Source organism: Muntiacus reevesi, chromosome 5 (genome assembly GCF_963930625.1).
Source record: "Muntiacus reevesi chromosome 5, mMunRee1.1, whole genome shotgun sequence".
In the NCBI taxonomy this organism is placed as follows: Eukaryota; Metazoa; Chordata; class Mammalia; order Artiodactyla; family Cervidae; genus Muntiacus; species Muntiacus reevesi.
This window is the reverse complement of record NC_089253.1, coordinates 43,422,812-43,432,938: the sequence shown is the minus strand read 5'-3', so window position 1 is coordinate 43,432,938 and position 10,127 is coordinate 43,422,812. Positions and strand designations below refer to the sequence as shown.

The 10,127-nt window shown below is 48.2% G+C and overlaps 1 protein-coding gene across 4 annotated transcripts in view; it reads left to right on the top strand.

Annotated features, from left to right (window-relative positions):
• Positions 1 to 540: 540 nt before the first annotated feature.
• Positions 541 to 10,127, top strand: part of KMT5B (lysine methyltransferase 5B) — a 54,177-nt gene continuing 44,590 nt past the window's right edge. Inside the window, exon 1 of one of the 4 annotated variants that reach the window (XM_065937923.1) lies at positions 541 to 738. The gene's annotated coding sequence lies outside the window, so the exon portion shown is untranslated. Of the gene's footprint in view, positions 850 to 978; positions 1,138 to 1,721; positions 1,812 to 10,127 lie in introns of those variants that run through there. The other 3 variants (XM_065937921.1, XM_065937922.1, XM_065937924.1) reach the window with 3 other exon arrangements.

The following is a 10,127-nucleotide window of genomic DNA, read 5'->3' as shown; positions in this document are numbered from 1 at the left end:
GGCAGCTAGTGGCTCGGTTGACTCAGGCTCTCGTCTCGCTCCCTCCCACACGAGGCGGTGGAACTCGGGCTGCCCACACGGTCTATGCAGTGTGTTATCTGCTCCCAACGACACCCACTCCCACAACAAAGAGGCTCGCCTCCACGGGGGCCGCCTCTTCTCGGCGCAGCCGGGAGGTGCAGCGGGCCAGAAGCCTGATCGTCCCCCACGGCTGACCCCGTCCTGACTCAGAAGCGGTCCCCGGTGGGTACTGCTACGCCAGGGACCGAGGGTTAGAAGACAGCCTCGCGAGCCCCGAGCGCACGCACAGGCCTAGGGCCCAGGTAGCGCCCGAGGGGCGCGCGGCGACACCGCCTCCAGCCGCGATTTAAAGGGCAGCGAGGGGCGGAGGGATCCTTTCCGACAGCTCAATACGAATCCTTCCGCCGGGACCTAAGCGCAGCGACGACTGGCCTCGTCCTCTCAAAATTCGCTTTTTTGTCCCTCCGCCGCTGGAAGCAGCCGGCGGGGGAACTCATTTCTTTCTCGGGTTTCTCCGCCTCCCCCACCCCCACCCAACCCCCAGTCCCGTAAAAGCAACAGAGGCGGCCGAAGAGGCGTGAGCTGAAGCGGTGTCCCTCCGCCCGGCCGAGGGTACTCCTTTTCGTGTCCTTCCACCGTTCCCGGGCGGCGTCCGAGCGGCTCACCGGGGGCGGCGACGCGTCTGCGGCGCGGACGGCGAGGCTCCGGGGCTATGAGGTGAGGGCACCCGGGCACCGGAGACGGCACGCGCGGCGCCAGGACCCGGGGCACGGAGTCGCCAAGCCAGCGGCTGCCTCCGGGATTCCCCGAGGCCGCGCGAGAGGCGAGGTGAGGCCCGCGGCGCGGGGGCGCGGGGGGCGCGGCGCGGTGGGGGCGGGGGGCTCCGGCCGCGGCTGGGACTCATTTCCCGACAGCGGATGGAGCGGGCGGTGCTGCGGCGAGCGCCGCCATCTTGGATTTTACTCTTCCCATTTTTCCGTGGAATTATTTTTGGTGATTAATTTTCTTGAGTGACGAGGAAGTGTCGGCGGGCAGAGCGGGGGCCCCCCCCAGCGGCGCAGCGGCGGGGCGGCTGGGCCTCGACGCTCCCCGAGGAGGCACGGGTAGCGCCCGGCGGTGAGCAGGGGGGCGGACGCCGGCGCGGGCGTGCGGGGGGCGGCGGGGCGCCGGACGCGGGCGGCGGGCTGGGGGCGGGCCGGCGGGAGCGCGGGGGGCGCCGGGCCGGGCCAGGGCTGGGGGGACCGGAGCCCGGGCAGCGGGGGCGGTGGGGACGGTCGGGGGAGGGGCGCGGCGGCGGGCGGGGGGCGCGGGCCCTGCAGTGGACGCCGCGGCCGGAAGGGAGCGGTAGCGGCCGCCGGGCAGCGCCGGGCCGGCCCGCGGCCGCACGAGGGGAGCAGCCCCGCCGCTCGCGATTGGGGGACTCTGTTTTCCCTCTTCTCCAATGGGCAGCCGTGAACGGTCTCGCCCAATCTGCTCTCTCCGTCGCGCTCAACTTTGGGTTGTTTTTGTTTGGGCTCGAGCCTCATTCCTGGCCTCCTCCCGGGCCGGTCCTCCGCCCCGCTCCGTGCCTTCTCCTGACGGCGGCTCCAGCACCTTGGCCCGGGCTGGCCTCCCTGGCCCCGGGCCCCCCCCGCCCCCTACGCTTCGGCCCGGCCCCCCTCGGTCTGCCGGCGTCTCAGGTCCCGAGGACACGCGCCGGTCCTCCCAGAGTGACACGGTCCCCTGCCACATCCCCAGAGATGATGATCCGCATCACCCCCAACTGTGAGAGTGGAGGAAACGTGAAGAAGGTGACAACGGGACCGGACTTGCTGGGATGGTATAGAAGCACTTGGGACGCAGAGAAAGTCACTCTGTCGGTTTGGATTCGTTTGACCCGGTTTTGGAGCTCTGGCTTCCGACCCATTGAGTAGGGGAAAGTTTTATTAAGAATATTGAGGAGGCGAACGTGTGTTCTTTGAAATTTAAGTTTTTCAGAACTTGAGAAACGAAATTCTCTCGGGGGGGGGGGAATCTTTATTTAGAGTAGGAGGCAGAAGAATTGATTGATTGTGATTGTGCTTCTTTTCATCAGGATCTTTTTTTAGATTTAAAGCGTTTTGATGTAAAGTACAGTGGAGCATGGCTTAATAAGATCATTGGTGGAAACAGTTGCCAGCTGAAGCTTTTTTCCTTCCCCCTTTGGTCTTTAATAGTAAGAACACGCCTATAACTTTTGGTGATTAATTGTCAAAGTATAAGCCTTTTTAAGAAGGAAGGGGAAATCAGTTTTGCCTGAAATCATCACATAATTTGTACCTACCAGGAAATTGAAGAGTTACTTAGTATAGACCCAAGTTTACCTTGTAGCTAAATGTTTAGCGCCTTCACCAGAGGTGTGGTCCTGTCACCGTGGGGCTCGCTAGATTCCAAGATTAAAGTCCACAAACGCTTTGATCCCAGCACGTGTGGGAACTCGGGCCCCTTTTCCAGTTTCCAATCACTCAGCGTTCTCTTCTAACGTCCGAGCTCGGGCCCCAGCAGTTTCCCCGTCTGCTGTCTTTTGGTCATGTCTTGCCCAGCACCCCTGCGCTCCTGACTCCGGAATGACACTCTTCAGAAGGGCCTCATGAGAGTGTGACCTTCTGGGTAACTCTTCCACACCGCCCAGAACTCTTACACACGTGCAGAGACTGAGCGCTCAGGAGAAGGCACGCTTCTTGTGTGTTCTCTGAGCAGTTGTTATATCGTATTTGGCTATTCACCTGCCCATCCCCTGGGTCGTCTTGCTAGCTTATTGGGTTATCTCCTCTGCTCTGAGCAGGTGCTCAATAGACACTTAATGAAAAATACTCATTTATTAATAGAGCTTGCTGATATGTAGTTGTTCAAAATACCTGCATTCTACTGTTACTACAGCATTGCTGTCGTTAACATAACCACTTAGTTTGAGAGCGAAAGGAGTGATGGGGATATTTACTGTTCAAGGGGAGAAGAGAGTAGGGCTTAATTTTTTACCCATAAACTTTGAAACTAAACTCAAAGTCATTCCCAAGCGCTGTCTTGCCTGTGTTTTCATTTGTCTTCTTGTGCACGCCGAAGTGCTTCTGTTTTGAACTCTCCACGCCGGAAGCAAATTGCAGTGGGCAGCGTGGGGGTCTAGCGGAATATGCATGTGAAGGAAGTGGCTGCAAGTTGTGTCTTTGAGCGTTGAGTTTTGTGGGTGGGGCATGTTGGTTTACAAACTTTCCCTTGGGTCCTATATATCTGGGATTGAATCTGGTTTCTCTTAGTCTGAGCGTCAGTTTGTGGCCTTGTAGGACAGGAGCGTGCGCCCTGATTGTGTTGCACAGTCGTTTATTTGTGTGTGTAGCATGGGAGCAGCTCCCTGTCTACAGGGATGCCCTTCACACAGCTTAGGAAAGCAAATCCTTTCAGACAAATGGTGTCGATTAATTATCCTGTGTCTGCCATGTATGAGCTTTACTTTTTCTCCTCTCTAAAATCCTTCTTCGGTGTGCAGGAGTTACAGGTCTCTGTCAGCCCTGGAACACACTAACTGCTAAGTTTTCCGCACAGTGTTAAAGATGGGGATGTGTGTCTTTGTTCCAATGTGTATATTAGTTTCACAGATACACTGAGGAAGTGAAGGCAGAGAGCATAGACAGCTGTGTCTCAGGTGGAGCTCTGTGCAGTAGAAGTTTTTTGCTAAAGATGTAACTCAGTTTTTCTGCCTGATTTTTAGTTACTTTTTATTTGGAGGGAAAATGTATTTGCTGATGTGTCTTGGTGTAGGGGATGGTTTTAATTGCAATAAAAACCACACACTTAAATTTACTAGTGCATGAAACTAGCCAGTGCACTTTAAATTGCAAGTATTGGGCGTTCTAACCATTAAAACAGTGATTTGAAAAGTAACTTTTTTCTTGGATAGTCTGTCAACTTTGAAATCTTAAAAAACATACTCTGTTTGAAGCTCTTAAGTATGAAATGTGATTGAACCCTGTGGTTTTCATGAGGGAGCTCCATGGAACAAGCTGTACAAGGAATGGTCCTAATGAACAAGTCAGGAGTTCCACTGGGCTTAGCAAGTTTCACAACTTTCTTTAAATTCTATCAGCTCTACATTCCGTTCCCCCCAACCCCCCCCCCCCAAAAAAAGAAACCCTGTACAAATCTGGTTTTACTTTAGTTCTTACTGTAAGCCCTTTCTTTCCCTGTAATTTGGTGTTTCCTAGAAGATTAGAAGTGTTGGTTGAGAGGAAATGTCATGTTTAACCAATAACTTAACTCTGTGTTTTTCTACTAATGTGACTGGAGTTTGTCTTTGTCCAAATCAGATTACAGAAAGTCTGAGTAACTTTTCACTTGCAAAAATGTATCTTGTTTTATTCAACAGACACGTCCTCAAATTTTAGTCATGCACATCTTACTTTACTTGCTTTATAGGACTTTACTATTTTAAAGTTGTGTAATAGAATCCATCTGTGCAGGAAAGACTCATTACTTTGTTTTTCTAAACCCACATTAATGTCTAGTTTTAAAAAAAAAACACCACACTTTTCTTTTGATCCCCATGTTGCTCAGAGGCAGTGGATATATTGTCCTTATATAGTTGGTGACGGAAGCAGAACTGTTTGCATTAACTCTAAAATATTCTCACAGAATGGAAAAAAAAGTCACTGATTTCCATAGTCATTGATGCTCTGAATTATGTTTTGCTTCATGATTTTCCTTCCATTAGGTTAAAGGGTTCCTAGGACCACTGCGGCACTTTGATCACTCACTGCCGCTGTCTCCCATGCCAGCCGCATTGGGGGCTGGCTAGTATCTGTGTAAGACAGACTGAAACTCAAACACTGCGCAGTCTTTTCTAAGGATGTACATAATTTTATAGTATAATTATACATACAATTCTGGGGCTGGATGAAGGACCACTGGAGTAAGACTCAATACCCGTGTTCCAGTCTGCTCCTTATTTGTTTAAAGCTTTGATGGGGCCAAGCCTTAGTTTCTTCATCTGTAAAATAGCTAAGCGTTAATCTCTGACATCACTTGCGGTTCTAGAGTATACTCTTTTACACTTAATCACCACCCATTTTCTCACTTCTAAGAGCTAACTTAATCACTTTGCCATCTCTCCAATTGATTTACATAGTTCATCTGTGTATTTCACATAGTCTTTCCTCCTTGTTTTGAAATATTATTAAGTTGATGGTACAGCTTACAATCAGTCTTCCCTGGTGGCCCAGTGGTAAAGAATTCTCCTGCAATTCAGGAGATCCAGGTTCAATTCCTGGGTCAGGAAGATTCCCCTGGACAAGGAAGTGGCAACCCATTCCAGTATTCTTGCCAGGAAAATCCCACGAGGAGCCGGTGAGCAATTCCATGGAATTGCAGAGTTGGACATGACTGAGTGAGGACACCTGCACAGCTTACAGTCAGTTGGGTTTTAGAACTTGGAGACGGGGATCCCAGAAGTTTGATTCTTAAGGTCTGTGTGGCTTCCACCTCTCTGTGGCTCCTACTTGTCAGCTGCATTTCTGCGGGATGTCTTATCTTCTGTATTATGAGAGCACACAAAGACAAGAGCTCGTGAGAAGCCTCTTTGTGAGTGATACTCGTGTGCCTCCAGACTTAAGCTAGGACGCTCGAGTTCTAGACCCAGGCTAACTGTTTAAGGCAGCTTGACTTCAGGAAGGCAACTTCATTCTGAGCTTCAGCCATCTCATTTGTAGTGATAATACCTGTCTCACCTAGCTCATAGCGTGGCCAATCTGGGGAACCCTTGGTAGGTACGTGTGTTAGGATGGAACAAACACCTGGCTGGGCGTCTTTATAGGAGCACCAGGTCCGCAGATCTCTTGTGACGCTCGGATTGCCTCTCAGGTCTGACGCAGAAGCGCCCTTCCAGAGAAGGTCCTGCTGCTGCTGTTCTGCACTCTGCTGCTCTGCTCAGCAGATACCTGGCTTTCACAGGCTTCCCTTTGGTTTTGCAAAGGTCCCCCACTCCATAGTTGCCTTGTGCAGTTTCCCGAAAGCGGAAACTCTCATGCGCCCTCTAGTGTTTCCTGGATGCAGGCTGTATTCCAGCACCACGAACAGTGCCTAGAGGCTCCCAGCAGTTTCTTGATAAATATTGAATTGAGTTGTTTCTTGGTCTGCAGAATGATTCATTTTGTCTGTCTGATTTTTAACAAGGTTGAAATATCTGGTACAGTTTAACCTCTGAAGAGTATTTTCATTTTCAAGAAAAGCCCTTATGTTGCATGTTGTGAAGGGATATGTATTTTCAGCAAGAAAACTTACATACTATTAGGAAGATGGAACCCCCTCCCCCCTCCCACCTGCTGAAGAGTAAAGGCGGCTGATCCTTCAGCCAGTGAGCCAGTAGAGGCTGGAGCTAGAGAGACCAGATAGAAACCTTCTTCTCCCTTCCCCTCACAAAAGAGACAAAAAGTCCAAAAGTCTGATTTTGGACTCTATGGGAGAAGGCGAGGGTGGGATCATCTGAGAGAACAGCATCGAAACATGTATATTATCAAGTGTGAAACAGACCGCCAGTCCAGGTTGGATGCATGAGACAAGTGCTCGGGGCTGGTGCACTGGGAGGACCCAGAGGGATGGGATGGGGAGGGAGGAGAGAGGGGGGATCGGGATGGGGAACACATGTAAATCCATGGCTGATTCATGTCAATGTATGGCAAAAACCACTACAATATTGTAAAGTAATTAGCCTCCAACTAATAAAAATAAATGAAGAAAAAAAAGAGAGAAAGAAAAAGACACCTCATTCAGAGGAGGATTTAGACCAAGCCAGTTGCCTCAGAAAATGTTTGGTGGGTGGGTGTAGATAGATCAGGAGTGTTTTTGATCCTAAAAGGTGATTGGGTTTCTGTAGTTATGCTTTTTGGTTTATTCTTGATTATCCAATTGGAAGTTTGTCCCCACATTAGTCTGTCCTTGTATCCTACTTGTTTCCTTTATAGCTCTTACCAGAACTCACTGTTTCATACTTGTTTGTCTCTCATCTCATTCTATACTCTGAGCTCTGTGAAATCAGGAGCCATGTTTATTTTGTTTTAGGGTCTTGCTCTTCAAATATGAGGCAAAGTATGTTTAAAATTTTGTTTGAGTCAGGCTTATATTGCTTTCTTGTATGGTCAAAAGTGTATATGTAGTCTTTCAGCATGGCTTTTTTCTCATTCTTTAAGGCTTCCTCTTATTTGTGAAATGAGGGTGATGATAGTCATGTAAGTTATTGTATATTTTTAATGTTTTATGATACAAGTTGTGTTGTATAATTTGCTATTTTATTGTGTGTTTATGAATATTAAAGATCTATTGTATATTTAAGATACTGTGATATGGGTAAAGGATGTGATACATGTGAAGTCATTAGCACAGTTGTTGGATCATGATACGAGCAGCCGGGTGGTCCCTGTGGCGTTCAGCTCTTCGTTCCTGTCTGAGTGGACACTTGCTTAGCTCTGTGTTGGGCACGGGTAAGCACTGAGCAGCACACCCCCAAACACTGTGAGTTGGGGTGCTCCTTTGCAAGGCCTCTCTGACTCTCAAGATGCCAGTGTATGTTTCTGGCTTCTTTTCTTTTCTCTTCACTCTGTTTTCATTTCAGTGACCATGATGAAGCTCAAGAAGTCTTCTTTTTGGTGTCATGTGTTGGTATCATATTATTTTGTCGAGAAGTGACAGGTCTGTGAGTTAAGACAGTGTGAATGGCTTGCCGAACTGTGAACTCCTGTTGTGCTGCTGCTGCTCGGTCGTGGCCAACTCTTGGCGACGCTCTGGTCTGTAACCCACCAGCTCCTCCGTCCATGGGGTTTTTTCAGGCCAGAAAACTGGCGTGGGTTGCCATTTATCACTCTGCTCACAGTCACTTCTCTCCTGAGTTTTAACATCTTGGAACACTCGGTAGTACCCCTTCCTCAAATTTACCAAATCCAGACTTTCTTATCTTTCCTGCAAATGTGTTCCTTCTTCAGTCCCTAATGCAATTAATGGCCATCTTGCAGTCTCCCTGGCTAAAACTTGTGTCCCAACTAGAGACTTCTGACTTGAGTTCCTTTCTGTCCCTCAGTACCTGTATCTGATGTGTCACTAAGTCTTGCCAAACTTGTATTTGAAACATGAAACCTTTCCTCTCTTCCCATCTATTGCTTCTCTTTGTTGCATTTAATTCTTTTAAGTGGTCTCTCTGCCTCCAGTCACATGCTTTTCCACTAGCGGGATCCTTTCTGTGAGTACAGTTGAGCATATTCTCTGCTTTCTGTATAACTGGGGGTGGGGAATAAAGTGCTTACTCTACGGGGCATGACAACTCAATGATAAGGTTAACTTGGGAAGCACGAAGTGGAGGGAGGGCTCCCTGGCAGCTCGGTGGTGAAGAGCCCACCTGCCAACACAGGAGACAAGGCTTCGCTCCCTGGGTCGGGACGGTCCCGGAGAGGAAAAGGGCAGCCCGCTCCAGTGTTGTTGCCTGGGATCCCGTGGAAAGAGGAGCCTGGTGGGCAGCAGTCCGTGGGGTCACAAAGAGTTGGACACGACTTAGTGACTAAACAACGGCAAGGGAGTGGAGGAATTATTATTGTTTTAAGAAATGGAGTTATAGTAAGGAAGATAATGTTTTATCAGATATACGACAAAGTATATTTATTCTATTGTATCAAAATCTGTAGTTCTGGGATGGGGAATACATGAAAATCCATGGCTGATTCATGTCAATGTATGACAAAAACCACTACAATATTGTAAAGTAATTAGCCTCCAACTAATAAAAATAAATGAAAAAAAAAAACCAACAAAATCTGTAGTTCCTCTCTTAACATGTGAGGTATATTCAGTGATGTTTAATTATACATTGGTGCCAGAAAACACACTGCTTCTCTTCAGGAGCAGTAGGAAAAGCAGAGCTGATCTCAACTCTATCATAAATGAGCGTCTTGCTCCTTTTTATTCTCTTGAAACTTTGTACTTTTTCTAATGGATGAGGTGATGTGATTTTTTTTTTTCCCTGTGAGAATTATGGTAGGATGAGGAATAGGGAATTTCTATTTGATTCTTGACAGTTTTGTGAATGATATATCAGCGTGCCTGATCGTCTTTTCTTTGTTTCTTCCTTAGTTACATGAAAAGAGGAGATAATTGGAGACCTTTATTGTATTAGCAGTTTCTGCTCATTTAATCCTTGTGCCAGACTTCTCTTCCTTTTACTAATGAGACATTAGCTAGGTTGAGCGACTTGTCCATGGTCACGTTGCTGGAGAGTAGTGAGTGAAGCCAGAGTGGGCCCCGGGCGCCCTGCCCCTCCCGAGCCACAGCCTGACCCAGGGTGTGCGCTGCCCTCGGCACGGGCTGCCACCCGCAGACTCTGTCTTGGCCCAAGGCTCGGACTCAGCCGAGGATTCACTTTTTGTAGGTTTTTTCACCCTTGTCTTTGCCCATAAGAATTGATGATTCTTTGTTCTACTTCACTCAGAGCTTCTCGGGAGCTGTGGGCTGTACTTACAGGGTCTTGCCACTAGGTGTCATCTGTTGACAGAAGAGTAAAATGGTGTTTGGGTCCCAGAGAGGAGGGTAACAAAGGAAGCGTCCTTGATTTTGTTTATGGCGCTCCTAGGTGAGCAGGTGGAGCAAATGTGGAGAAATAGGGAAGGAGATTGGGGGCAGAATTTCCCTCGGCAACCACATCAGCTAAGACCTTTATTTTAGAGATATCTGCTGAGACAGTTGGAGGCACAGATCTTTCTTACATAGAATCCTTTGTTGTGATACATACTGGTGTACGTATGGTGTATGTAAAAAGATGCTTTGAAGCAGTATTTTCTGTAATGAGTTTACATGCTCAGCTGTAGATCAGTGGCCAAATAAGTTTAAGTGTTGTAAACATCTGATTGTAGACCTACCGGTGGTGGCTCTTTTGCTTTTTAAAATGGTCTGTTAAATGAAAAATTTAATAGTTTTAATTTTCACTTCTTGTGGTAAACATATATAAATATATAATGTTCCGTATGATGCTTCTAAGGAAGGTTTTGGTTAACTGTGTTTAAGCACGGTGCGTGAGTGATTAGATGTTTACCTGAGACACCAGTCATATCTTCACAATCCAT